Here is a 27,513-nt window from a genome sequence, read left to right on the forward strand (position 1 = left end):
CATGTCTGGTATGGACAGAGTTTATACCCAGGCGGGTATGGAGAGGGGCAATCAATCATGGAGCCATTGAGCGGGCTCGAAAAAAGTTGAATAAGGCAATGAGGGGATTTTGCTGGGCACAAGGGTTTAAGGTGCGGAGGCACGAGGATATTACGGAACATGAGGGGACATTGTTCAGAGATGATGGAGTACATTTATCGCAATTGGGAAATGCGTATTATTGGATGGGTTTGAGGCTGATGCTAGAGAAGTTATGCGGGGAGAACCTGTGGATTACAAAATGAGTAGAATTCAGGGGGCAAACGAAGATTTGCCGGGTGGGGCAGAAAAACGCCACATGGGTTTTTCTGGGTGGCAGGAAATGGGGGAGGGTGGAGAGCCAGATGCGGGCTTGTTCCCCCCTTCCAGGGGGAAAAATGAGGTGAAGGATCAGAATGGGGGGAGGTTTGTTTACAAACAAGGAGGGCATGGAAGGAAGAGGGGAGTGTCTAGGGGAGGGGATTGGAAGAAAGCTATTAGAAAAGAAGGAAGGGCATGAGGAAGCTTTTAAGTTGAAAGTTGGGCGAGAAGGGATTTCATACAGTTCAAAGTTGTTGTTGTTTATGTTAAATCCTGTCCTAAATAAATGACCTTTTGCACTAGAAATGAGTGTCAATGTATGTTTGTCCCGATGGGGGGGCCCGCGGAGAGAGAGACTCGCTCTAGTCTCTCCGCGGGTCTTTTCGGGACGACAGGAAGTGGCGCGGGTGCGCCAGGATTGGCGGACAGGTAAGTGGGGGTGGGCGTTAGGGATGGGTTAAAAGGGGGTAGAGGGGTGGGGTCGGCCTCTTTCCAGGCCGACCATTACAGGGAGGAAGTTTTGGACCACCCACCCACCCTGCATAGAAGGTAGGCAGCAGGGGAGGGTTTGTCAAGGGAAAGGCGGGATTAGGTAGGTAGGGTTAGGTTTGACGTCAGTTAGGACAGGTGCGGTGCATAAGAGTTGGCAGGAAATGGGGGAGGGGGGAGAGCCAGATGCGGGCTTGTTCCCCCCTTCCAGGGGGAAAAATGAGGTGAAGGATCAGAATGGGGGGAGGTTTGTTTACAAACAAGGAGGGCATGGAAGGAAGAGGGGAGTGTCTAGGGGAGGGGATTGGAAGAAAGCTATTAGAAAAGAAGGAAGGGCATGAGGAAGCTTTTAAGTTGAAAGTTGGGCGAGAAGGGATTTCATACAGTTCAAAGTTGTTGTTGTTTATGTTAAATCCTGTCCTAAATAAATGACCTTTTGCACTAGAAATGAGTGTCAATGTATGTTTGTCCCGAACAATGTTATTCATGGATCAAAATGAAGGAGTAATCGTATGAAGCTATGGCATGTCTACTTTTTGGGGTTTAACAAAAATCCCACATTAATGAATGGAAAGGTATAAAAGCTTACTTTTGCTGAGTATCCCTAACTTTGAACGGTCAGATTTTCAACAAGGTTTTTTCTTGTCTACTGGGAAATTGCTTTTCGTTGTGAATAAGTTCCTTGTACTGCACACTCGCCAAATGATGGAGGGATTTACCTGGGTTTTCACACTTATTTCACATACTTACACCAAACTTGTACTGCACTGGTATACATGTGTAAAATCATAATGTGAAAAATCATAAGGATAGGAATGTTAGTGAATGAGGGTTTGTTATCACCGTACTAATTACCACTGTAAGAGGCTGGCTCAGTTTAGGGTGTACACCTATGGTGTGGCACCCTATACTGAGTCCAGGCAACCCTTAGTGATAGTGAATAGGTGTCCAGATAGCAGAAGCTCTCTAGGGGTAGCTAAGGTGAGCAGCTAAAGCTTATCCAGGAGGAAGGTAAAGCACTTGCAATACCACAGTAATCAGACAATAACTTAGACACAAGAAAGGACCACACATGGTGCAAAAATAAAGGATACTTTATTATAGCACTACTACAAACTGGCATTTGTATATCTTCCTTTGCAGATATTACATTCAATATACAAATAAAATAACCATCAGAAATAGCATAGAAATATACTGGGCCCTAGGGGAGGGCCAAGCCATATACTAAAACAGTGGAATGTGAAAGACTGACCAGCCAAGGTATGTGTGTTGGTTAACTAGGGGCTGGGGGCATTTAAGAACACCACAGGTAAGTACAGTAAGTGATCTCAGCAACCATGAGCAAGTCAGTTACCCACCCAGTTGTCCCATAGGGTAACACAGAGAGTAGTGGTTGGAGTTTGTGGTATTCAGGACCCTTCTCAGAGGACACCGAGGAAGCCAGCAAGCAAGAGGATGGATGGAGAGTGCCCCTGAGCGGTGACTTATAATGTATAAGTGCAGTGGTCATATTTGGCAGCGAAAGGGTGCATGCACCCTTGCACATAGACTCCAATGTCAGGCCTGCAGTCACAGTTTGCATGGGCTCCCATGGGTGGCATAATACATGCTGCAGCCAATGGGGGACCACTGGTGTACCAATGCCCTGGGTACCTAGGTACCATATACTAGGGACCTATATGGCTGCACCAGTATGCCAAGTGTGTGTGTGAAAGGTTACCAACAACTAAATTTTGTGTAGAGAACACTGGCACTGGGGTTAGCAGGATCCCAGTGCACTACAGTCCAAAACAAACTAACACCAGGCAAAAAGGTGGGGGGCACTAGAACCAGAACCCATTACCCACTTCAGAGATGGACAAAGTGGTCTCTGGCCCAGGACCCCAACCTTTCAGGGGGCCCCTTTGACAAAGCCATCTCTGTTCTGCAGCGAGTGTTGCCCGGATCACCAATGTTTTAAATCCTGTTTTACTTTCTTTTATTTCTAATGTGGGTGATGTAAGAGAGTCTATTACAAACATTTTGCTGAGAAATGTTGTGTTTATGTTCCACTCAACATCCATAGAAAACCTTTCTTTTACTTCAAAATAGAACCTCATTTTTGTTTGAATCTGGTTAGTAAAATTTTTGTTTTTCTTTTCTTACAATATAGTATAATCAAGGAGAAATGGCAAACAAAATGGTACACACTGGGAACTCATGATGGCATGTAAAGTAAACAAAATAGGATAGTATTCACGTTATTCTGATAACTCGATTGCGTTATAGTGGAGGGTGCACTCCAGTAAGATAAGGCAATAGAGGAGATGCTAAAACCTAACCACACAAAAAAAGGACGCATTTTAAACTGGTAACAAAAAGCAGCTAAGGTGATGTGTTCAGTGTATTTGTGATTGTCTTACTTTACAGATCCATGCATGGTAAGAGACCTCCATCAATAAAACCCCCTTCCCAAGTGAAACAACTTATTGGACCTCACGGCCTAATGGCCTATCACCATTGCCATATTTATGAAATGCGCCATATTTATAAAATGACGCACAATGGCACTAAGGAACGGCTAGTGTCTAAAAAAAAAAGGCGGTAGCTGGTGAGGGATGGCGTTAGGCTGGGTAGTGGCAAAGTATCTGCAGCTAGTCAGCCTAGCATCATTTTTTGATGCACAAGCAGCCAAATGTTGACTCCTGTCTATTACCCCTAGCCTAATGGCCACCACAGGGGACCAGTGTCCCCTGTGCAAGCCCTAAATACCCAGTGCCAGGCAGGGGGCCCCATGTGAGGGCCCCCCAATGGCACACCACACACATAAAAATACACTTACCTGCAACTTACCTTGGATGGGCTCCCACCTCCAGTGGTGTCTCTGTGCTGTGGGTGGTGGTGATGCTAGGGATTGGCTTGGCATCTTTGTGCACATTCCATAATGTTTTTTTCATGAAAATGGGCCTACCTGCACTTTAATGCCTGGCCTAACCAGGTGAGATATAATGTCGCTAAACGGGTTTAGCGCCATTATTTAGGCCCGCCTCTTCATTGCATGTTGTCTCTGTGTGTAAGGAGTTAAATATGGTACTGGGGGGCTAGAGTCATTTTTTGGAAGGGAGCACCTACCTTGCATCTCATTGACATTGACATTTTGACTCTAGACGGGTCTAGCATCACAATATAATTATGGAGTTAAGTTAGCGCTGTTTTATCGCTAAAATAAATGGTGCTAAGGCAACGCTAACCTTCCATAAATATGAGCCTAAATGCTTTCAGTAGTAGGAGCCACTGAAAGGTCGAGCCAGTTTGAGCCAGGTCCCTGACTCTGGCTCAGCTCACGTCCTCTTAGACACTTCAGTCCAAAACGAGCAGAGCTTTAATTTGACTTCTGCCTACTTCCACCTCTAACCTCATGAGTCAAAAACTAAAGGCAAAGCAGTGACCCTTCATGTAAAATGAACAAAACTAAGAGATTCCCATTCAGCAGATGAACTACACAGTTTAAAACCAAACAGAGATTAATCCCAGCAGTGAAGAAGTGTGGCACAATGTTTAGAGCGGCAGACCCTGATGCAGAGATCTGGTCTGGGACCAGGGTTTAATTCCCACCTCAGCAGGTCTTGGGCTCAATTCCCTTGGACCAGATAATTCTCACCTTGGTGCCTAATCTAATTAATGGGTCCCACTCTGTAACTCTGGGCAATAGCTTACTTAATCTCCACAACAGCACTTGGATGCTTGGCTTCACCCTGGGGCTGTCCAGGAGTGGGTGCCTCACAGAGAAAGGCCAGGAGGGGTTCCACAGTGGTATGCATACAGCGCCTTGAGACCCTAACGGGTGAGTAGCGCACTATACAAGTGCAAAGTTTTAACAAATTGCGTGACCAAATGTAAATATTGTATTTCACGTAGTCTCCTTTTTCGTCATTATAACATACAAGGCCGCCTTTACACGCATGCGTTCAGGATGTGCACAGTACAGACACACCTTGTGTTTGATTAAATAGACTATAAAGAATATATGGCAATAAGCGCGATGCAGGTGGGCAACTCCTGATTTTGTAGCCAAAAACTGCTATATTTTAGCTGTCTCGTGCGTAAAAGTGTCTCTTTTCAAGATATGTCAATGGGGAAAACACAGTCCCTCGTTTTTTTTCAAAATCTCCCACATTGTCTTTTTTTTTTAAATGTTGGCATGTATGTCTAATGCTTCCCTATGTATAAAAAGAATTCAGGCCACATATGGGGTACACGCTGACTTGCCTCAAAGTTCACTAATGCCATTCTGGGTGGAGAGGGTGGGGGCCACTAATGATTCTAAGTTGATGTTTAAAATGTATTTTTTTTAAAGCCTCTCAGTGCAGTGACATACTCGAGTGTATTTGGATGTAACGCTTCCACATGTTAAAGAAATTCAATTTTTTTGATTTTGTAAAGACTTTTCCATGTTGTTACGTGATGTTTGCTGCATGATATAGGTGTCAAATATTTTCAATGCTCGTCTCGTGCACAGGCTCCTAGAGCAATGATGGACCCTTGCCTCATCTCTGGCTCTCACTGCTAACTTGGCTCGCCTACCTCTATTCAGCAGTACTGATTTCAAAACTGTTATATAGCAGGAGAACGCCTGTGGATTCCAACGAAACCATAAGCCTATTCTAAACACAAGAGTAGACGTAGTTTTTTTCTATGATTCTGCCCTGGCGAGCCCTCCAGTCCCACCACTACTGTGCAGAAGTTGAACCTTTGCAGAAATAGGAAACATGAGACCGGAAGCTCAATGAGGTCCATTCTGATTTACCATTCACACAAATGCCAATCAAACTGTAATGTTGCCAGTGAACCACTGGGTGATTCTTTCCAGATGTCTGTGAGCACTTGTGCCCAGTTCTTAAAAAATATGAGTAATCCTAGAAGTGTTGAAAAAGTTACTTACTTCTAGATGTGCTCATACGGTGTTATTCATGGATCAAAATGAAGGAGTAATCGTATGAAGCTATGGCATGTCTACTTTTTGGGGTTTCACAAAAATCCCACATTCATGAATGGAAAGGTAAAAAAGCTTACTTTTGGTGAGTATCCCTAACTTTGAACGGTCAGATTTTCAACAAGGTTTTTTCTTTTCTGTTGGGAAATTGTTTTTCGTTGTGAATAAGTTCCTTGTACTACACACTCGTGAAATGATGGAGGGATTTACCTGGGCTTTCACACTTATTTCACATACTTACACCAAGCTTGTATTGCACTGGTATACATGTGTAAAATCAGAATGTGAAAAATCATGAGGATAGGAATGTTTGTGAATGAGGGTTTATTATCACCGTACTAATTACCACTGTAAGAGGCTGGCTCAGTTTAGGGTGTACACCTATGGTGTGGCACCCTATACTGAGTCCAGGCAACCCTTAGTGATAGTGAATAGGTGTCCAGATAGCAGAAGCTCTCTAGGGGTAGCTAAGGTGAGCAGCTAAAGCTTTTCCAGGAGGAAGGTAAAACACATGCAATACCACAGTAATCAGACAATTACTTAGTCACAAGAAAGGACCACACGTGTTGCAAAAATAAAAGATACTTTATTACAGCACTACTACCAAACTGCCATTTGTATATCTTCCTTTGCAGATATTACATTCAATATACAAATAAAATAACCGTCAGAAATAACATACTGGGCCCTAGGGAGGGCCAAGCCATATACTAAAACAGTGGAATATGAAAGACTGACTTCAGCCAAGGTAAGTGTGTTGGTTAGCTAGGGGCTGGGGGCATTTAAGAACACCACAGGTAAGTACAGTAAGTGATCTCAGCAACCATGAGCAAGTCAGTTACCCACCCAGTTGTCCCATAGGGTAACACAGAGAGTAGTGGTTGGCGTTTGTGGTATTCAGGCCCCTTCTCAGAGGACACCGAGGAAACCAGCAGGCAAGAGGATGGATGGAGAGTGTCCCTGAGGGGTGACTTATAATGTATAAGTGCAGTGGTCATATTTGGCAGCGAAAGGGTGCATGCACCCTTGCACATAGACTCCAATGTCAGGCCTGCAATCACAGTTTGCATGGCCTCCCATTGGTGGCAAAATACATACTGCAGCCCATGGGGGACCACTGGTGTACCAATGCCCTGGGTACCTAGGTACCATATACTAGGGACCTACATGGCTGCACCAGTATGCCAAGTGTGGGTGTGAAAGGTTACCAACAACTAAATTTTAGGTAGAGAACACTGGCACTGGAGTAAGCAGGATCCCAGTGCACTACAGTCCAAAACATACTACTAACACCAGGCAAAAAGGTGGGGGGCACTACAACCAGAACCCATTACCCACTTCAGAGATGTTTTAAGGCATGGGCAAAGTGGGCTTTGGCCCAGGACCCCAGCCTTTCAGGGGGACCCTTTGATAAAACCATCTCTATTCTGCAGCAAGTGTTGCCCGGATCACCATGAATAGTTCTTAGACTGTTTTAAATCCTGTTTTACTTTCTGTTATTTTTAATGTGGGTGATGTAAGAGAGTCTATTACGAACATTTTGCTGAGAAATGTTGTGTTTATGTTCCACTCAACATCCATAGAAAACCTTTCTTTTACTTCAAAATAGAACCTCATTTTTGTTTGAATCTGGTTAGTAACATTTTTGTTTTTCTTTTCTTACAAAATAGTATAATCAAGGAGAAATGTCAAACAAAATGGTACACACTGGGAACCATGATGGCATGTAAAGTAAACAAAATAGGATAGTATTCACGTTATTCTGATAACTCGATTGCATTATAGTGGAGGGTGCACTCCAGTAAGACAATGCAATAGAGGAGATGCTAAAAGACAACCACACAAAAAAAGGACGCATGTTCAACTGGTAACAAAAAGCAGCTAAGGTGATATGTTCAGTATATTGTGATTGTCTTACTTTACAGATCCATGCATGGTAAGAGACATCCATCAATAAACCCCCTCTTCCCAAGTGAAACAACTTATTTGACCTTACGGCCTAATGGCCTATCACCACCCCCTGTATCTGCTATCTTCGTCAGACGTTGCATGAGCTAGAACCCGCTAGTTACCCAATAAGTTATAGGTGCGGAGGGTCATCGTGATAGACAAAGTTAGTCACAGCAGTTGACCCCAAAGTTCATTTATTCATCCCTGGCATCTGCCAGCGTATCAGCATTGCCATCCTTCTCCGCTGTGCTATTAGACTGCAAGTGTGATAATATTGGCCCTCATTCTGACCTTGGCGGGCGGCGGAGGCCGCCCGCCAAAGTCCCGCCGTCAGGTTACCGTTCCGCGGTCGAAAGACCGCGGCGGTAATTCTGACTTTCCCGCTGGGCTGGCGGGCGGTCGCCTTCAGACCGCCCGCCAGCCCAGTGGGAAAGAGGCTTCCACGATGAAGCCGGCTCGGAATCGAGCCGGCGGAGTGGAAGCTGTGCGACGGGTGCAGTTGCACCCGTCGCGTATTTCACTGTCTGCGCAGCAGACAGTGAAATACATGTAGGGGCCCTCTTACGGGGGCCCCTGCAATGCCCATGCCAGTGGCATGGGCACTGCAGGGGCCCCCAGGGGCCCGTGACCCCCCCTACCGTCGGGGGTCAGACCGCCGGGATCTGGATGGCGGTAGGGGGGGTCGGAATCCCCGCGGCGGTGCAGCAAGCTGCGCCGCCGTGGAGGATTCAATGGGGCGGCGGTACACTGGCGGGAGCCCGCCAGTGGTGCCGGTCCGACCGCGGCTTTACCGCCGCGGTCGGAATCCCCATTGGAGCACCGCCGGCCTGTCGGCGGTGCTCCCGCGGTCCTCCGCCCTGGCGGTCTTTGACCGCCAGGGTCAGAATGAGGGCCATAGTGTCCCAAAAGGTGGCAAAGGGGTAATTTCTCAATCCAACTATGTCTTAGCGGTACAGGACCACACCTTCTGCCTTCGCCCAGTTTGTCAATGAGCTCTCGCAAGCCTCGATTGGTAGGGGTTCAGGGGATTTCCATCTGGGGGTAATAAGGTACTTTGCAACAATGAAGCCCAGGTCCAAAAAGCAGGAAGTTACCCTATGTTTTTTGTGCTTGCAATACAACCCCAGGAGACGTATTTCCCACCTTTGTAGGTCTGGGCATTCAGTGCACGCAGATAGGCATGTTGTGATGTTAGCCCAGTATGCATGCATGCAAAGACAGGACCAAATTATATGCAGAAAGTCAGCATCTATGTGTGCACACTGTCACAGCTACTCTGCAGTTATATCTATTGATACTGGCTACTGTGAGATAGGCTGTCTATAATGTAAATCTGAATAAGCTTGACTAAAGCATAGCACGGCACGTGTCTAGGGCCTTCTGGAAGGGCAGCCCATTCTCTATCAGTGCAAGGGCGTGTTAGGTCTGCCTCCCATCTCTGCTGCATGCTGTGGAACTGTGGAACAGTATGGGAGCGGAGAGAGTCGGCGAACCACTACGCAACAGCCCATATTTAAGAGGGCCTAGAGCCTCCTTGCGCAACATTAGCTTCATTTTTTTTTGTATGCTAATGTGGCCCAACGAGGTCAAAATCACTGTGCCAGATTTACTTAGTAACCCCTGGCGCCACATTATGCCTGTGCCAGGCATAATGTATGCAAGGGAGGGATTCCCCCGTTAGGGGGGGCTTAAAAAATGCCGCAAAGAAACCTAAAAGATTGCTTTGCACCATTTTTTTCAGCATTTTTAAAAGGGGGCACACCATTGGTTACAATGGGCCCGGATGTACTGTTCAGGGTTTGCACCAAAATTTTGGCGCTAACCCTGAACAGGACATCAATAGCATCAAAAATGTTGACACTATTGTCCCATACCCTGTGCCATGATGGGCCGTATTTTAAATACGGCGCACATATGGTGGCAGTAGGGGGCGCTAAGGGGCCCAAGAAAAGTGGTGCTGCACTGGGTGCATCACCACTTTTCTTAAATCTCTCTATAAGTGTCTAGCCCTCCCCATCACATGTAGATATTGGATAGCGAGATGCATAGGGGGCTCCGTAGTCATGTCTCCCCAGCGGCCCCCAATATGGTAAGCAATGAGTTGTGTAGTAAGAATTGACCTGGGGCTTGGCCATCTTCCTCCATCTACATCTCATATGTTGCAAGTATACAGTCCCTGTACATGCCGCTCAGTGTGTGTAAGCCCATAGAGTGCTATGTTGTCAGTTCAGCTATTGGTGTGGGCCCGCCAGTCCGAGGTGCGCCCAGCAGTGCCAAACCGGTGCATATGGGATCACTTGGTTAATGATATGGAGGCATCTGCACTAGCATTGATACTCCACCCCCAGGAAGAAGGAGTCAGGCACCCACGCTCGCGTGCCAGCATGAAATAGATGTAGAAGGGAGGGTAGATTCCAGCCTGGGGAGGATGTGGCTGTGTCCGACAAGAGTAAGTCAGCCATCCATTTGGTTATACACTGGATCTGAGCAGCAAGGTAGTATTGCTCGGGGAGGGGCGCCAGAGAGCCGGTATACAAGATGGCTGTACTCTAGTGAGGCTCCTGCAGTCTGGGGGTGAAATCAATCATCATCTGCAGCACTTTGAGTGTAACACATGAAACAAACTGCTACCCGAGGAGTTAAACAACTGCACAGGGAGATGAGAAGAGTCGAAGTGCTGAAACCCGCTGGTGTACAGGGACATTTTGAGAAAATGAATTACCGGTAAGCGGCCTAAGATGGCGGGTGCACCGCAGCCTCTGCATAAACTGAGATAGGCCGTGGCAAATGCTATTGGGTTTGCTACAACTGAGAAATGGACTAGTGTGTTGTGGCAACATGATTACTCCCTGCAGCACAACACAGATAAGCATATTGCTCGGGCTGGAAGTCAGGTCACCGCTTGGACACTGCAATGTGTTATTGAGAATCTGGAGTGGTGGCGATCTGGCCTGGGTGGGCGCAGGGCCCTGGTGCTAAACATGTACTGAATCACTTAGCTGTGCAGCACAGAAAAAAGAAAATAAAGCTGGATGCAACCAATGCTGGTATCACCCAGGACTGCAATAAATTTCACTAGCCCATGACATTGTGAGTCCTATGCGAGGCCCGCTGAAGACTGAGTATTACGAATGCATAATTTATTTGGGAGCACTGTGCCTGCTGCAGCCCCATGCTGGCGGCGATATCGCTACGTTCTATTCAAGGCTGAAGATGATGCTACCAGAGGGTTTGCATTGGCGAAGGAGGTGTGCTGAGAGTGTAACTGTCACTTATTATCTGGTGAGTGATGCAGGAGAACTCCCTTTACCATTGTCTTGTTCTATAAGTCACCAACACCAAAACTAACGTCCCGTAAACTAATGCACCTGCGCTTTGGAGGAAAAAGTCTGCCTGTGCCAGCCAGGTATGGAATTGTGGGGTGAGGCGGGCCTGGTATGACTAGTGATTAGGTCTATTGATGTAAGAACCAGCAAAACAACTGAACCATTGAAAGCAAGAAGGGGCTTATACAGATAATACTGCCATTTCACAGCAGAGATAAGGGGCGACCTCACTAGGGCGCAAAAGGGGGATACTGCAGGCACTTTTGTTGACTGTGCTAGTGCCCGCAGCATTGAGTGCCCAAACAGGAAGTATTGCTAAAGTGCAGAGCTATCCTGTAGGGTAGCTCACCTATCAACTGCGCCTCACTGGACGTTGCACACTGCGACACCCATCACCACCCTGATTGTAATATAAACCGTCAACAACAATGGCAAAACGGACAGCAATCAATCCAAGTTACAATTTGATTCACAATACTCTACGAAAGTAATGAATGATGGTTCTGAGACATCGGAAACGGCAGAGACATTGCCGGATGGCTCAGGTGATGACGCCGACATGAAAACGCTATTACTGGCCATGAAACACAGCTTGACCTCCATAGAGGCCAATGTGGACACCATGTGCACTAGAACAGATTCCATGGCCACCAACTGTAAAGACATGACAGGTGGGTCCAAGAAGCAGAACAAAGACTGTCCAATATGAAGGACACTGTAACCTCTTGTGGCGAGCAACTCCTCAACCCGGGGAAAATTTTGAAACTCATAGGGGCAAAAAATGAAGATCTAGAAGCACACTTGCGCTGCAATAACTTGCAAATTCTAGGGGGTGCCCGAGTCTACCAACACAGAAAAGATGGAAGACTATGTGGAACAACTCCTCACCAAATTATTTGGCATGGACTTCTTCTCCCAAAAGTGTAATATAGAGCAGGCTTACCACTCGCTGACAGCCACCAGGTGCCCCGCCTGATCATGGCCCAGATTTTGAACTATGAGGACCACGACACAGCACTGTGTCTGACTAGAGAAAAGCAGCTACTGAAATTTGATGGAAATACTGTGTCTATATACCCGGATTTCACCATAGCAGTTCAGGAGGCTCTGAAAAAATAAGCGGTTGTCAAACAGTGGCTGCGCCAGACAGCAGTGCCCTACGTGCTGCTATATCCATCCCAACTGTAGATCAGTCATCAGTGGAAAGATCATACTTTTGGTCATGCACAACAAGCCCTGAACTTCATGTGCAAAAAATGCCATTGGTCCACCGAGGAAGGAGTTGAGAGCAGCCACATCAAGACCTGACTCTCCAACATCAAGTATTGAAAAAATTACTTCCCCCGGTTGATTATACTCGCAATCAGGAACTTTTGATTAACTTATCATCCGAAAAAGTCCCCTTTGATCTTTCTTGAAAGTTTATGCACTGTGCTGTTGCAATACCTTGCTTACCTTATTGGCCATTCTTATAGAGGTGCAGATGTCACTGCAGTTACCCCTGACATCCTTGTAGTTACGAGGTCGATGCCGCCTGGCTCCCAGAGTGACCCCCACAGGTTTACCCTACATTATCTATCTAATCACTTGTCATAAGATTATTCCTAAATTGAGTTTGTTGGTTGATTTGCTAACTAAGCAGAAGTACTACCTTGTAGCTCTGGGCTGAAGTACTCTCGCCCCAGTAATGTCATGCAGCATGCTTGTAGGCAGCGATTACTAACCAGCAATGTCACGGTCTTTTTGTATGGGACAGTTTGGTAGTTTTTGGGAGGGATGTGAATTCCTGACAGGTTTGGGCCACCAGTGTGGGAGGAGGGAGGATTTAGGGGAAGTTCATGTGCTGAGTAATGCAAGACAAAGTTTGAGAGGGTCACTGTAGTTTACGAGACTCCTCATGATGTGCTATCTTTATATACATAACATGCGATATTTACTACTTGGTCAGCTGCGACCAACCCCAGCATTATGATATATATGCTTTTGCCACACACATGAAATGCAGATGCATGACATGGAATGTAAGAGGCTTGGATGATGGGCGCAAATGTAGACATCTTCTTGCATTCTTAGATAGACATGATAAACATATTGCATTATTACAAGGGACGCACTTTTCAGCCAATGCAGGAGCAAGGTTTGCTATTCGCTGCACCTCCCATAAGCAATACTCCACTTACTCTTCCTATGCACATGGTACTATAACAATAGTGCGTAAAAAAGAGCCTTTCCTGCCACAAGGGTCGCTCAATGATGATCAAGGTTGATATGCAATCATATGGGGCAGGCTAAGCTCCCATGCCATTATTATAGCTAACTGTTATGGCCCAAACACACATGACCATGCTTTTTTGACAGATTATAGGGCCTGATTACGAACATTGGCCCAAGTTTAATACTCTGGAGTGGGGATTTTAATAAAGTACTAAGTGCTGAGAGAGATAGGTCATATCATGCCCACACAGTACGCAGCGCAGTGCTAGGCACATTGTTTATCTCATGGGTGAGCTCTAAATTAGAGCAACCGTCTCGGAATCTCAAAATGCTGCAGAGAGAGAAAATCCAATACCGCAGCAAGTACGGCACAGCTAGAGCATATGATGAAGGGGAAAGACCAGGTCAGATATTGGCCACTATGAATCACAAATCATCATTGGTTAATGAGATATTAGAGGTGAGGGTGCCAGAAGGGCACTGATGCAGAGACACTCCAGACATATATAGTACATATTTGAAAGATTCTATTGAGGCCTTAATGGCTCTCGCAGGAAGTTACAAGTAGACATCACTAAGGCCCTCATTATGAACTTAGCGGTTCAGACCACCATGCCGACGGTGGCAGAAAAGACCGACACCGACATGGCGGTCTGAACCACCATATTATTAACACAGGGAGGGACGATTTACGGGCAGTGATCTGCGCCACGGGTGCTGCTGCACCCACTGCACAGCGGCATTGACGGCGGCTCCATGTGGAGCCATCATCAATGTTCTGGCCCTGCATTCTGCAGGGACCAGCAGAATGTTCTTTATGCGGCCGGCAGGGTCTCAGGGGGGCTGGCAGTCTATGGAAAGACCACCAGCATGAACACAGATGTGTTTGCCACCGTGTTCATAATGACCCCCTAAGTTTCTGGATGATGTAGTGCTAGGATGGATAAGTGATGTACTGAAGCAATTTCCTACTGAGGCCATATGAGATGATGAGTTATGGGAGACGATCATGCTGCTCCAGACAGGAAAATTCCCGGGACCAGACGGCCTTCCGGCTGACTTTTGTAAGACATATACTGAGCTGGTGATACCAGTTTTAAAAGAGGTATATCAGAAGGCAAAAGAAGAAGGATCGATGCCCCCTACCAAGTGACAAGCTGTGATCATGGCCCTCCACAAACCTGGCAAGTCTTCAGAAGAATGAGATTCATATAAGTCCTCATCGTTGATCAACTGCAACATTGTGATACTAGCTAAAATTCTCAGCAATTGCCTACCATTTCTCATGTTATTTCTTGTGAGACTCGACCAATCGGGATTCATTCTGGGGAGGTCAACATCACACAAGTTTGCTATAATGTGGGACATAGAATCAGAGCTAGCTGCAATGGCAGTATTTCTTGATGCCACCAAAGCATTTGGTTCCCTTAATTGGGATTTTCCAATGACTGTGCTCCAAAACATGGGGCTCCCTTAGGCCTTCTTATCCTGTATTTCTCTCCTGTACTCACAGCCAACAGCAAGAGTGTGAATTAATGGCTCCCTCTCTGCACAATGTAGGGATGTCCATTGTCACCACTGCTGTCTGCACTAGCAATGGAGCTCTTGACTGCCAAACTGAGACAAAGACACCAAGAGTTTGCTTTTGCTACCCATCGAGACACATTTTAGTGTTGTTATATGTGGATGATGTCACTCTCTATCTGAAAAATGCACAGAATAACCTGAGAAGGACATTGAGGGAATTTGTTCATTTTGGAGAAATGTCAGGCATACAGATCAATTGGGGGAAATCCTTTATCTTCCCGCTGACACCCAGCGTGCGTCCCTTCACACCAGACAATCGACTACAGATGTGTTCCACCAATTTTAAATATCTAGGGGTGGTGATTGCTAAAGATAAGTAGGAAACAGCAAGGGCGAATTAAGGGGTGGCGCTTGCAGCACTCATGAACAACATTACAATATAGATTTCCCTTCCCTTATCCTTGGCAGGCTGCGTTGGGCCCATGAAAATGATCATACTGCTCAAACTGATATATGTCTTTTTAAACATACCATACTCACTAGGTCGCTCCTTTTTTCATGCCCTCCACACTCAGATGATACGACTAGCATGGGCAGGCAAGCAACCTCATTTAAAATGGGAAGTTCTTACCTCCCCCCTTCTCCAAAGAAGGATTCTAAGCACCAAATATGGAATTATATTGCCTATGCGCACACTCCCACTATGCCATACATTGGAATAAATCCACTCTATATATGGCACATCTAACAGTAGAGGAGGGATACATGAGCCTTACACCATCGGCATCCTACTTGGGCGCTACTCTGAATTTTCCAAATTCGGCTGACTCTACAGTTACATGCACCTCCAACGTGTGGCTCAAGCTAGCAGATAAAGCTGGGAATACATTGTTAGTCTCCGCTTGTCCCACTCACGTACCACCCTCTTTTGCCGGTCATGCAGGAAGCTGCCTGCCGGCTATTTCTACGATGACTAGGTTGCCTTCATTGGGGGGATCAATATGCCAATGGCTTGTTTAAAACGAAAGAGCAGTTCGTTGCAGACGTGGTGCCGTCCACTCTAGATATATTCATTTACACCAGAATTTCACATAATGTGAAGGCAGTGACACCTAGCTTTCCTTCATATGTTGCTTCAAGCAGTGACCCCACAATGACTAGTTGCTACTCTATACCACAGGATGAAAATGGAGGTAGGTTCCATGGGATAGTGTGCACACGTCAACTGGTAAGCAGATATAGACATTGACCTAACGGATGATACTGGCGAAGGGTGCTGCACACTGTTGGACTTTTTAGTTTATGCAGGGTCATCCCCAATCTTTTTGCCTCCTGCCTCCTATTTTTTCTGACCTGTTGCTGTTGGTTTTTTAACTCTGAGCACTTTACCACTGCTAACCAGCGCTAAAGTGCAAATGCTCTCTGTGTAAATTGTATTGTTGATTGGTTTATCCATTATTGGCATATTTGATTTATTAGTAAGTCCCTAGTAAAGTGCACTAGAGGTACCAGGGATTGTAAATCAAGTGCTACTAGTGGGCCTGCAGCACTGGTTGTGCCACCCACATAAGTAGCTCTGTAATCATGTCTCAGACCTGCCACTGCAGTGTCTGTGTGTGCAGTTATGACTGTAAATTTGACTTGGCAAGTATACCCACTTGCCAGGCCTAAACCTTCCCTTTCCTTACGTGTCAGGCACCCCTAAGATAGGCCCAAGGGCAGGGTGCAGTGTATGGTTAAGGTAGGACATATAGTAATGTGTTTTATATGTCCTGACAGTGAAATATTGCTAAATTCGTTTTCACTGATGCAAGGCCTGTCCCTCTCATAGGTTAACATGGGGGCTACCTTCAAATCTGATTAAAGTGTAGATTCCCTTTGGGAGCGGATGGAAATGTGGAGTTTGGGGTCTCTGAGCTCACAATTTAAAAATACATCTTTTAGTAAAGTTGATTTTAAGATTGTGTGTTTGAAAATGCCACTTTTAGAAAGTGAGCATTTTCTTGCTTATACCATTTCTGTGACTCTGCCTATTTGTGGATTTCCTGTCTGGGTCAGTTTGACAGTTGGGCTGGTTGCACCTCACACTAGACAGTGACACAAAGGGAGCTGGGGTGTAGTCTGCATTTCCTGATGAGCCATCTGTGCTAGGAGGGAGGGAAGGAGTGGTCACTTACACCTGAAAGGGCTGGGCCTGTCCTCACACAATGCAGTCTCCAACCCCCTGGTGACTGTCTGGGGCCTGGCCTGGGAAAGGCAGTATTTCACATTCAAAATAGACTTTACTTTGAAGTAGGCTTGTTGGGAACGACTCCGCCACGATGCCGTGTTAACACCTCATCGAAGCATTTGGTGTTTCTAAGCGCTATTTTTTAGTTTAATCTTTAAAAATTCATAACTTGTGTATGTTGAATTTTTGTCATTTTGGTCTTGTTTTGTTTAGATAAATATTTCCTATTGTTCTAAACTGGTGTTGTGTCATTTTGTAGTGTTTTCATTAAGTTACTGTGTGTGTTGGTACAAATACTTTGCATCTAGCACTCTGAAGTTAAGCCTACTGCTCTGCCAAGCTACCAAGGGGGTAATCAGGGAATAGCTGAGGGTGATTCTCTTTTACCCTGACTAGAGTGAGGGTCCTTGCTTGAACAGGGGGTAACCTGACTGTCAACCAAAGACCACATTTCTAACATGCATACACTGGAAAAGTTGCTTCCACTAGTCGACTGCATATCATACACTACAAATTTCTCCACAGAGTGTATTATACCCACCATGACAACTGTCAACATTGCAATATGGAGAGTGCTGATTTCTTACACTTAGCTTGGGAATGTACTGCTCTTTGTATATACTGGGGAGAGGTAGAGGACGCACCACGAGACATGATAGGTCACAACCTCACAATCACTCCCCTGCTTGCTTTATTGGAAAACACACAGCAGCTTGAACCATGTTATAGGACATTTCTGGCATTGGCATTATTGCTAGCGAAGCGCAGAGTCGCTTGCCGATGGGACAGAGGGAAAGCGCCTAAATAAATTCAAGGAATGGCTAACTGACTTAATATATTGTAATGCCCAACTAGATTTAAATGCAGAAACGCTACCTCTCAGCTCCAGGCCCAAAGATATCTGGATCCTCTGCGCACTTATCTGCTAACACCCCCAATCGCCTCACAGACACCACAGAAACCTGTCACAGAGAGCCAATGGAAATGGGAGATATAAGGGATGAAAGAACCGTTAGCATGAGAATGTACATTGGGAAAGTAATGCCACTGAAAAGTTGTTAGGCCATATATGTGTCCACTTTTAGATATGGTAAATTAGCGTACCATGAAGTGAAGGGTGTGGTGATGTGTGTGACTGAGAAACAACCACGTGCCGTTTTCCCGCAAGCGGGTACAGCGCTTGCTTGAACCAACCACGACTCTGCCTGGAGTCTGCCTTAACCATGCATATGCCTTAATCACGCACATGCATGGTTAAGACGGAGAGCAGTCTAGTTGTGCGGATGGGCGGGGGTTGTTTTTAGGGCTGGGGGCAGTTTTAGGGCTCATGGCGGGAGGGGTCGGGTAGTTTTTTTGGCAGGGTTTTCAGGCTCAGGGCGGGGGGGTCGGTCGGGGTAGTTTCAAGGACTGGGGCCGGATTTTAGTGCTCAGGGTTGGGAACTAAGGGGTAGTTTTAAGGGGAGGGGTCTGTTTTAGTGCTCAGTGGGGCCAGAGTAGTTTTTAGCAGAGAGCAGGCTTTCAGGCCTCAGGGCAGGGGAAGGGAAGGTGTAGTTTTAACTGCAGGGTGGAGTCGGTTTTAGGGCTTAGGGTGGGGTGAAGGGTTAGTTTTAAGGGCAGTGTGGGTCAGTTTTAGGGCTCAGGGTGGGGGGTCAGTGGGGGTAAGAGACAGTTTTATGGAGTGGGGGTCAGTTTTAGGGCTCAGGGCAGGGGGCTGGGGTTAGGGTAATTTTTAGCAGGGGCAGGGTTTAAGGTCTCGGGCGTGGAGAAGGGGTAGTTTTGAGGGCAGTGTGGGTCGGTTTTCAGGCTCAGGGCAGGAGGTTGGGGTAGTTTTAAGGTCAGGACGGCCTCATGGCAGGGGTTGGGGGCAGGGGTGGGGGGAAGAGCCAGTTTTAAAGGCTGGGGTGGGGTGGATTGCAGGAGTGGTGTATTGGGTGTTAAGGTGCAGTGTGGGGGGGGGATTTACCACGCATATTCCTTTACCTATCATGCTTTCACAATGAAATTCATTGTAAAGGCATGCATGGTAAAGACCCGGTCGTGGTTCAGACTGCGTTGTTTAGGCATGCGTGGTTCAGGCATGTGTGGTTATGTCATACAACCGTACCACTGAAGATGGAAAGGCTTGCGAATAGACAATTTGCACACAAAAAAAAAATCATCAAGTTGTATCATTGCAACCAGTTGTTTTAAAGTGGCTAAAAACTGTACACTTGTAGCCTGCTTGGGCCTCTGTTTATAAAGCTGTGGAAACCTAATAAACACAATAAAAAAAAAAAGGGTAGTACTGCTCAAAATGCAGAGCAGCAAGTCCTCTCATCTGAAGGGGAGCAACGCTTAATTAATGCCACTCTACATCGTGATTTATCCCAAATAAATTCACAGATCTGCAGGTCCAGCACACGAAAGAATGTGGCAGGAATGTAGATTAATCAAAAAAATATATGAGGCGTGGCAGATCCACCATCTTCAACAATGCTCACTCTACCTGCTACCGATAGGAGCAGCATGCACCAGAAAGCCATCCGGGCCCAAAGGGACGTTACTACTTGAGTGACATTGCCTTCAAAGAGATCAGTCGTGGAATGGTACACCCACACCCCCAAGTACCTAAATGTATGTTGCTGCCAGTCATATTGCACCCCATCAAGCTCAAACAAGTGATCAGGAACTCCGGAAAGGAAGGGTAACAAGGTCCAATTTACTCGAAGACCAGAGATAGTGGCGAACTGAGCAAGAATAGTAGCTAACATGGCAGGAATGTCATGTGTATCTCTGAAGTAGATCAATATATCATCTTAATATAATGGCAGCACATGTCCCAATACCCATTGGAATGCCCATGACATCCCCGTCTGCCACACTGCCAGTGCAAATGGGTCAATCACTAGGGAAAACAGTAGGGACGACAGCAGGCAGCCCTACCTTGGGCCTTTGTGTATGGCAAAGGCATCTGAGATAAGTGGCCCCATGTTTCCCCTGATAACAGGGTAGTGTACAGTAATTTCACTAAGCAAAGAAAGAGGTGGCAGATGATGTAACATGACAGCACAGAGAAAAGGTACCACCCCACTCTAAGGATTCAAAGGCCTTTGCAAGATCTAAGACCACACGTTCAGCAAGGGGCAATATGCGACTGGAGTAAGTCATGACTCTGAAGAATCAACATAGATTCAGGGATTTGTTGCATGCAGGGACAATCCATTTCGATCTGGGTGGATTAGAGGCAGGACCCAGGGTGCTAGTCGGTCTGCAAATATTTTTGCCAATATTTGATAGCCAGTGCTTAATAGTGCTAGAGGTCTGTAAGAACTGACGAGTTCAGGATCCTTGTCGGGTTTAGACAGGGAGATGACCGATGCCTCTCGCTGGGAGGCAGAGGGGTTGCAAAGTGAAAGGGCCTCATCGTACACCTTCAACAAGTGTGGGGCTAGTTCAATCAATCAATCAGTGCTTGTATAGCGCAACTACTAACCCAATAGGGTCTCAAGGTGCTGGGAGGGGGGGAAGTGTAGAGTTTACCTGTGAGGTGGTTCTTAAAAAAGCCATGTCTTCAGTTCCTTCATGAAGCTGAGGAGGGAGGTGGTTTGTCTGATGTGGAGAGGAAGGGTATTACAGGCAGTGGCTGTGAGGTAGGAAAAGGAGCGTCCTCATGTTATGGTTTTCCTGATGCGGGTGTACTTCTGCAGGAGATAGCTGGGCGGACCGTAGGATCCTGTGGGGTATGTGGAGGTTCAGTCGCTGGCTTAGGTAGGCTGGTCCGGTATTCTGGAGGGCTTTGTGTGCATGAGTGAGGATCTTGAAGGTGATTCTTTTCTCTATGGGAAGCCAGTGCAGTGTACGCAGGTGTTGCGAGATGTGGCAATGTTGAGGTAGGTCGAGGACCAGTCTGGCAGCGGCGTTCTGGATGTTTTGTAGTTTGCGGGTGAGTTTCTTGTTGATTCTGGCGTACAGTGCGTTGCCATAGTCCAGTCTGCTGGTGATGACGGTGTGTGTGACAGTCTTTCTATATTCAAGGGGGAATCCACTTGAAGGACTTGTGTAGGAGGCGGAGGGTGTGGAAGCAGGTGGAGGTGACTGAGTTGATTTGATGTTTCATGCTGAGGTTGGAGTCCAGGATGGTTCCGAGGTTGCAGGCTTGGCTGGTGGGTGTGGGCGGGTTTCCGAGGGTGGGTGGCCACCAGGAGTCATTCCACACGTTGGGTTGAGGGCCCATGATGAATACTTCTGTCTTGTTTGTGTTGGGTTGAAGGCAGCTGTTTCTCATCCAGTTGGCGACTACTTCCATGCCTTCATGGAAGTTGTGTCTGGCTTTGTTGGGTTCGTTGGAGAGGGAGAGGATGAGTTGGGGGTCATCGGCGTAGGAGATGATGTTGATTCCATAGCTTCTGACGAGGGTGGCTAGCGGGGCCATGTAGACGTTACACAACGTAGGGCTGAGGGAGGATCCCTGGGGCACTCCGCAGGTGGTGGGTGTGGGGTCTGTGAGGAAGGGGTCAAGTCTCACTTGTTGAGTTCTGACAGAGAGGAAGAATTGGATCCAGTCGAGGGCCTTTTCTCTGATGCCGGCTTTATGGAGTCTATCAGGGTGTGATAGGAGACTGTGTCGAAGGCCGCCAAGAGGTCTAGTAGGATGAGTGCCGTCGTCTTTCCCTTGTCCAGCAGGGAGCAGATGTCATCTGTTGCGGCCAGGAGGGCTGCTTCAGTGCTAAAGTTTTTCCCAAATCTGGATTGGGAGATGTCGGGATGTTGTGGTCTTCTATAAACGTGGCAAGTTGGCTGTTGACTGCTTTGTCAATGACTTTCGCAGGAAATGGGAGTAGGGAGATAGGTCTGAAGTTTTTGAGGTTGGTGGGGTCTCCCAAGGATTTCTTGAGGAGGGGGTTGATCTCGGCGTGTTTCCAGTCATCGGGGACGGTGGCGGCATCTAGTGAGCAGTTGATGGTGAGGCGGAGCCTGGGGGCAATGGTGTCTGCGGCTCTGTGGAAAATGTGGTGGGGGCATGGGACCGTGGGGGCCCCAGAGGGTTTGGACCTTATTCTTCTCAGCATATCTTCTGTGGTGAGGGGGGTCCAGGTGGTGATTGTTGGGTTTTGGTGTTGGGTTTTGGTAGAAGGGGTTCTGATTGGGAGGTATAGGTTCCACTGGAAGACTATCAGGACCTTGGGACTCACCTGTGACTAATGATTTAATTGCATCTGTGATTTCTGCCAGTACGATGGCACTATTAAGATTCATTCTCTGATCCATGGTGGTAGGGACTGATACACCTGTGTGTAATGTCACATGAGTTTATCATGAAAGGCGCATAGAGGACGGGGCCTGCCTCAGAGCGCAACACAGTTATGGGCTGCTGAGGATGATCCAGATGGAAAAGTCACACCAAGAGCTGCCCAGCATTATCAGCCATGGCATGTGTGTGAGCCAAGTGTTCAGCCATAGTTAAGCCACCGCAGTCCTCATAATACTGTGACAGGTTTGTGTATTTTTTTTTGTTAGTCTCTTGCTACACATGGATCGTTAGCTGCCTGAGTCTTAAAACCCATAAGTGTATGCTCTAACTTGGAAACATCTTTGTTGATCAGTTGCCACATGTTGCCTTGGATGCCCAAGTAGTGTCTCCATATTGCCACCTTAAAAGCATTCCATTCTATAAGTTTGGTGGAAGCTGTGTCAATATTTTCCAAAAAGAACCTCATATATGAGAAATGGAAGGGTGTCACAGAGGTTATTTGCAGTAATGTTAGCAAGCTGCTGCTGTGTTGCAATATTGAACACACATGCCACTATCCCTGAATATTAGATAGAAACACATTTAGAATTTAGTCAGTGACCTGACCAAAGAGGGCATGAAAGAGCTGAAATTGGATCATAGGTTCAAAGCTGTTCTGAACAGGGGTGCCTAAAATACATTTTGCCCAGGGCTCCCAAAATCCTTAAGCTCTCCCTGCTTTTCTTCCCCATTAAACACTACCATTCCCATTCTTTCCCTATCTTTCAGACTTGAGAAATCCACCAATTAGATAGCATTTTGTGCTGTCTGAAATTGAACGTTGTGCTAAATAAATTGATAATTCCACATCCCTTCAACTTGGATTTGCAGTGTACATATGCCCGGATGCTTAACTAGCCACTGTGTCCTCAGTCCTAATCAATAAATGCTCTGGTTTTTCAATTGCCCAAGTGTTCGTGGTTGTGTTTCCGATTAAAGCCATAGTTACATAGCTTAAATTGTATCATGGCAAAGGTCATGAACACTTTGAAAAATTTCAGATTACATAGATTACAATTCACAACGGTATCCTTTGCCGAAAACATAAGTTTATGTCTGAAAATACGTCCATTTATGCCCGCCAGGAATTCACAAGATGATTCCTGGTGTGTTTAAATGGTTTTATTACTGTAGATTCTTCCTCCATGAGTGTGCAGAAGTCAATAGTGGGATTTCCAAAGCAAGGGTGGGAAGTGGGCCGAGCAAGGATTCATTCGTCTTGTAAATTTGGGACCACTTACAAATCCGTACATATGTGGGTATTCCCTAATACAAATCAGATCGATTCCTACCTTGGAATTGGTTGTAAGTTTATTCCAGGCAAGAGCTGCAGTAAATACTTTACAGGATGGGATTGGAAAGAAAGTAAGCCCCTGATTTGGTGAAGTTGTAGTGTGAGGACTTTCGCTGAGAAAGAAAAACATTTTCTCTGAAGTGAAAAATGAAAAGAAATAAGAGTTTGTGCAACACGCTCAATCTGCCCCTCACCATTTAGAATTATGCAAAGGGGAATAGGAGGCCATGGCAGATGTCTGCTCGCATTCAGTATGCCTGGAAAGCTGCAGTTGGTGTTCCTCATTGACACAGACTGGGTGAAATGTGTCTTATACAGAACCAAACGTGGCTCTCTTGGGATATATTGGTCCAGATTAAAGAAGACCTAGCGCCATTCCAATGCCACATTAGTGTAATTTTTTTATGTTAATGTGGCGTTGGAAGGCCAGAAATACTGCGCTATATTTATAAAGGGCGCGATGCATGCCCGGCGCCACTTTGTAACCCCTTGCACCACACTATGCCTGCGGCTGGCATAATGTATGCAAGGGGGGTGTTACCCTGTAAGGGGGCCACAAAAATGGCACAAAGAAATCTAAAAGATTTCTTTGCAACATTTTTTTCAGGATTTGATTGCTCAAAGCAGGCATTAAAAAGAGGCTCCCAATGGTTTCAAAGAGCCTGTGGGTGCTTTGCAGGATTAGCATAAAAATATTTGACGCTAGTTCTGCAAAGCGCCCAACTAGCGTAAAAAATGATGACGCTAGTCCCTTAACTACCGCCATGGTGCGCCGTATTTATAAGGTGCACTCGTGGTGGAGTTAGGGGGGGCTAAGGGGTGCAAGTAAGTTGGAACTGCACTAGGTGCAGCGCCACTTTTCATAAATCCGCCCCATTGATTTCAAACAGTGGTCTGGAAGAAATGTCTTAGTTGTTTCATCTGCTGCTAAGAAAAGTAAAGGGATGCAAACAACGTGTTGCTGTGTTCACAAATTTGAGAACCCTGTAAGTTCAGGGGTGTAGCTTCAGAGGGGTGTTTGGGGTGTTACATCCCATTAAAAATGTATTCTTCAGTAAATTGTTGGGCACAAGGGATTTCAGTCGGTTATGATAAAGTGTTTGTTGGATTTCACCTGGTATTTATTCATGCCCACACTGACAAAAGCACATACTCTCTCTCTCTCTCTCTCTCTCTCTCTCTCTCTCTCTCTCTCTCTGTCTCTCTATTGTCTGTTTTGAATATCTTAAACAATGTTTACTGGTTTGAAAACTTTTGGCCTATATTTAACAAAATTGCAGCACGTATAGAAAAAGCAAAATACAAGGAGGAATAAAAGGGGTGACGTTCAATTTTGTGCTGCCTCAGGTTTACGAAATCTCATAAATGTGGGGCAGCGGCAAAATGCAATGGGTATTGCTGTGGCACGCCAACAGCAACACCCATTGCACGCCCCTTCTACACAAAGGGCTGCGTGTGAAGGGTCCGTATTTACAAGATGGTTTTAAGCCACAAAAAGTAGCTTAACTCCAACTTGTAAATACGGCACATGGCATAACGCCACCAGAGCATCACTAAAAGAGACGCTCCGGTGGCGCTAGTGGCTCTTAAATATGCCCCATTATGTTGTCAGTGCCCCTAAGAATCCACTCGCCTATCTCTTTCTACTGCCCCTTAAGCCTTCCTCGTGCCCTGCTTCTCATAATACGTGTTTTAAGAAGATATCCCAGTGTGATCGTTGGGAAATCTGAAGCTCCCGCCCCTCAGTCCTATTGAACAAGCTATGGCCCTACTGCTGTTTTCAGAAATGTCAAGACAAAATTTAATAAATCTCAAGCTGCTCCATTTAAAAAAATTAACTCTTTGGTTACAGAATGTAATACTGATTGTTGGGTCCCCATAATTCTCTTGACTTAACATCGGAGTTTCCTAAATGTTTGGCCTCAAAACTGTCTCAAAGGGTGGGCTAGCGTAAATAAAATGACATTAGCCGGGTGGGGGTGGCAGTTTGGGGGCAGGTGGTTTTGCACCAAAAAATGACGTTAGGCTAGTTAGATGCAAACAAAAATGCCTCTAACCAGCCTAGCATCATTTTCTGAAGCAAAACCATCCATACCACATGACTCCTGTCTTAGAAAAGACAGGAGTCATGCCCACAACCCCAATGGCCAGCATTGGGACCAGTGTCCCCTGGGCATGGCCATTGCACCCTGTGCCATGCAGGGGACCCCAAAAATACTTACCTCTACTTACCCTACTTTCCTGGGATGGGTTCCCCCATCTTCCAGTGTTCCTGTGGGGTGGGTGGGGGTGTCCCTGGGGCTTGGGAAGGACACCTGTGGACCCATTCCTTGGTGTTCAACCATGGAAATGGGTTCACAGGTCCCCTAATGCTTGGTGGTCTGACCCAGGCATTAAATAATGGTGCAAAGCCCCTCCTCCCACCCATGCATCATTTTAGTACGGGAGATAAATATGGGGCTATGTGGTTAGCACAATTTTTTTGATGGGAACTCCTACCTTGCATCTCATTAACGCAAGGTAGGTTCACTCATCTAAAAAATGGTGCAAACTCCAATATTTTGATGTTAGACTGGTCAAATGTTAAAATATAAATATGGAGTTTGTTTGCACCGAATTGCATTAAAAAAAATGACGCAAATTCAGTGCAAATGGAGTATATATATGCCCCTTAATCTTTGATAACTTCCCATCTGTTATTTCTTGCTACCCACTCCAGGAGAATAACTTGTCATCTTCCATCAACTTTCCCCATTTTATTATTCCTACACCCTTCAAAGAGGCAGTGAGCTGAGCATTTGTAAATTCTGGAGCACCTGAGGAGTTCCAGGCTGCAGCAAAGCTATTGTAGTAATCAGTCTTAAAGCGTCTTCTTATTTCATACCATAACTCGACTGCAGCTTGTACTGATTACAGACTTACTTTTTAAAAATACTCTGGAGTTACAAATGTGTACATAAAATTATATCAAAAAATTCCTAGAAGCATTTTCTGTAGTAATATACCCATATGTGTTGAGCGGAAACACCGTCAATATAGTTTTTCAATTGAAAAGACCAGCAATGTAATAAAAAGTCGAGAAGGGTCAACCCACCCTTGTTTAAACTTTCCCTCTGCATTTTCAACGAAAACCTCACATCCTTAGATGCCCAAATAAAATTACTACTTTCCCCTTGTATTTTGAGAATGTCCTCATTATCTAAATAAGAGGAATGATATTAAAAAGAAAAGTAGGCTTAAGTAAGTTAAACCGTTTTATCAGGTTTACGCAACCATAAATCTTACGTGGAAATCACTCCTCATCGATTTAATCTATTTCTTTTATCTTCATTAGTAATTTCTCTTGGGAAGATTGGCAATGACAAGTGTGATGGATATTTCTAAATATCACAAGTCCATATACCATACCATTATTTCAGATTTTGATGCAATAAATAACCAATTGGGTATTGTTCTGAATTTATGAGCTAACTCCTGGACTCTAAGGAGGGATTAATCTAAATTGGACATATAGATCATTATGTCATCAGCATATAGCACCACTTTTGTCTTAAATTGCTCACATGAAAATGGGATAACCTCTTTATCTGTTCTTAATAAATGGGCAAATGGTTCTAATATAAATTGAATAAGAGGGTATTATTCTTCTGTAGAGTGCACAGCAGACATCATGGATGAGTAATGCCTGGGCAGATTGTTCAGCAAAGGCCATGGTGTGTTTAGGTTTCTCACATACTTTCTCAATGTCTACTTCAGGGGTAGATAAATGGAGCTCATCACCCATGTAGCCTCTTCCAGGATAATGGTGAGGATGTCTTCATACTTCAGCCCTGCAAGGACCTGCTTTCTAATGAGTATGACCACAAACGTAGACAAAGTGGCAGTGGCAGTAGTGAAAAG

Source organism: Pleurodeles waltl, chromosome 1_2, assembly GCF_031143425.1.
Source record: "Pleurodeles waltl isolate 20211129_DDA chromosome 1_2, aPleWal1.hap1.20221129, whole genome shotgun sequence".
Classification (NCBI taxonomy): Eukaryota; Metazoa; Chordata; class Amphibia; order Caudata; family Salamandridae; genus Pleurodeles; species Pleurodeles waltl.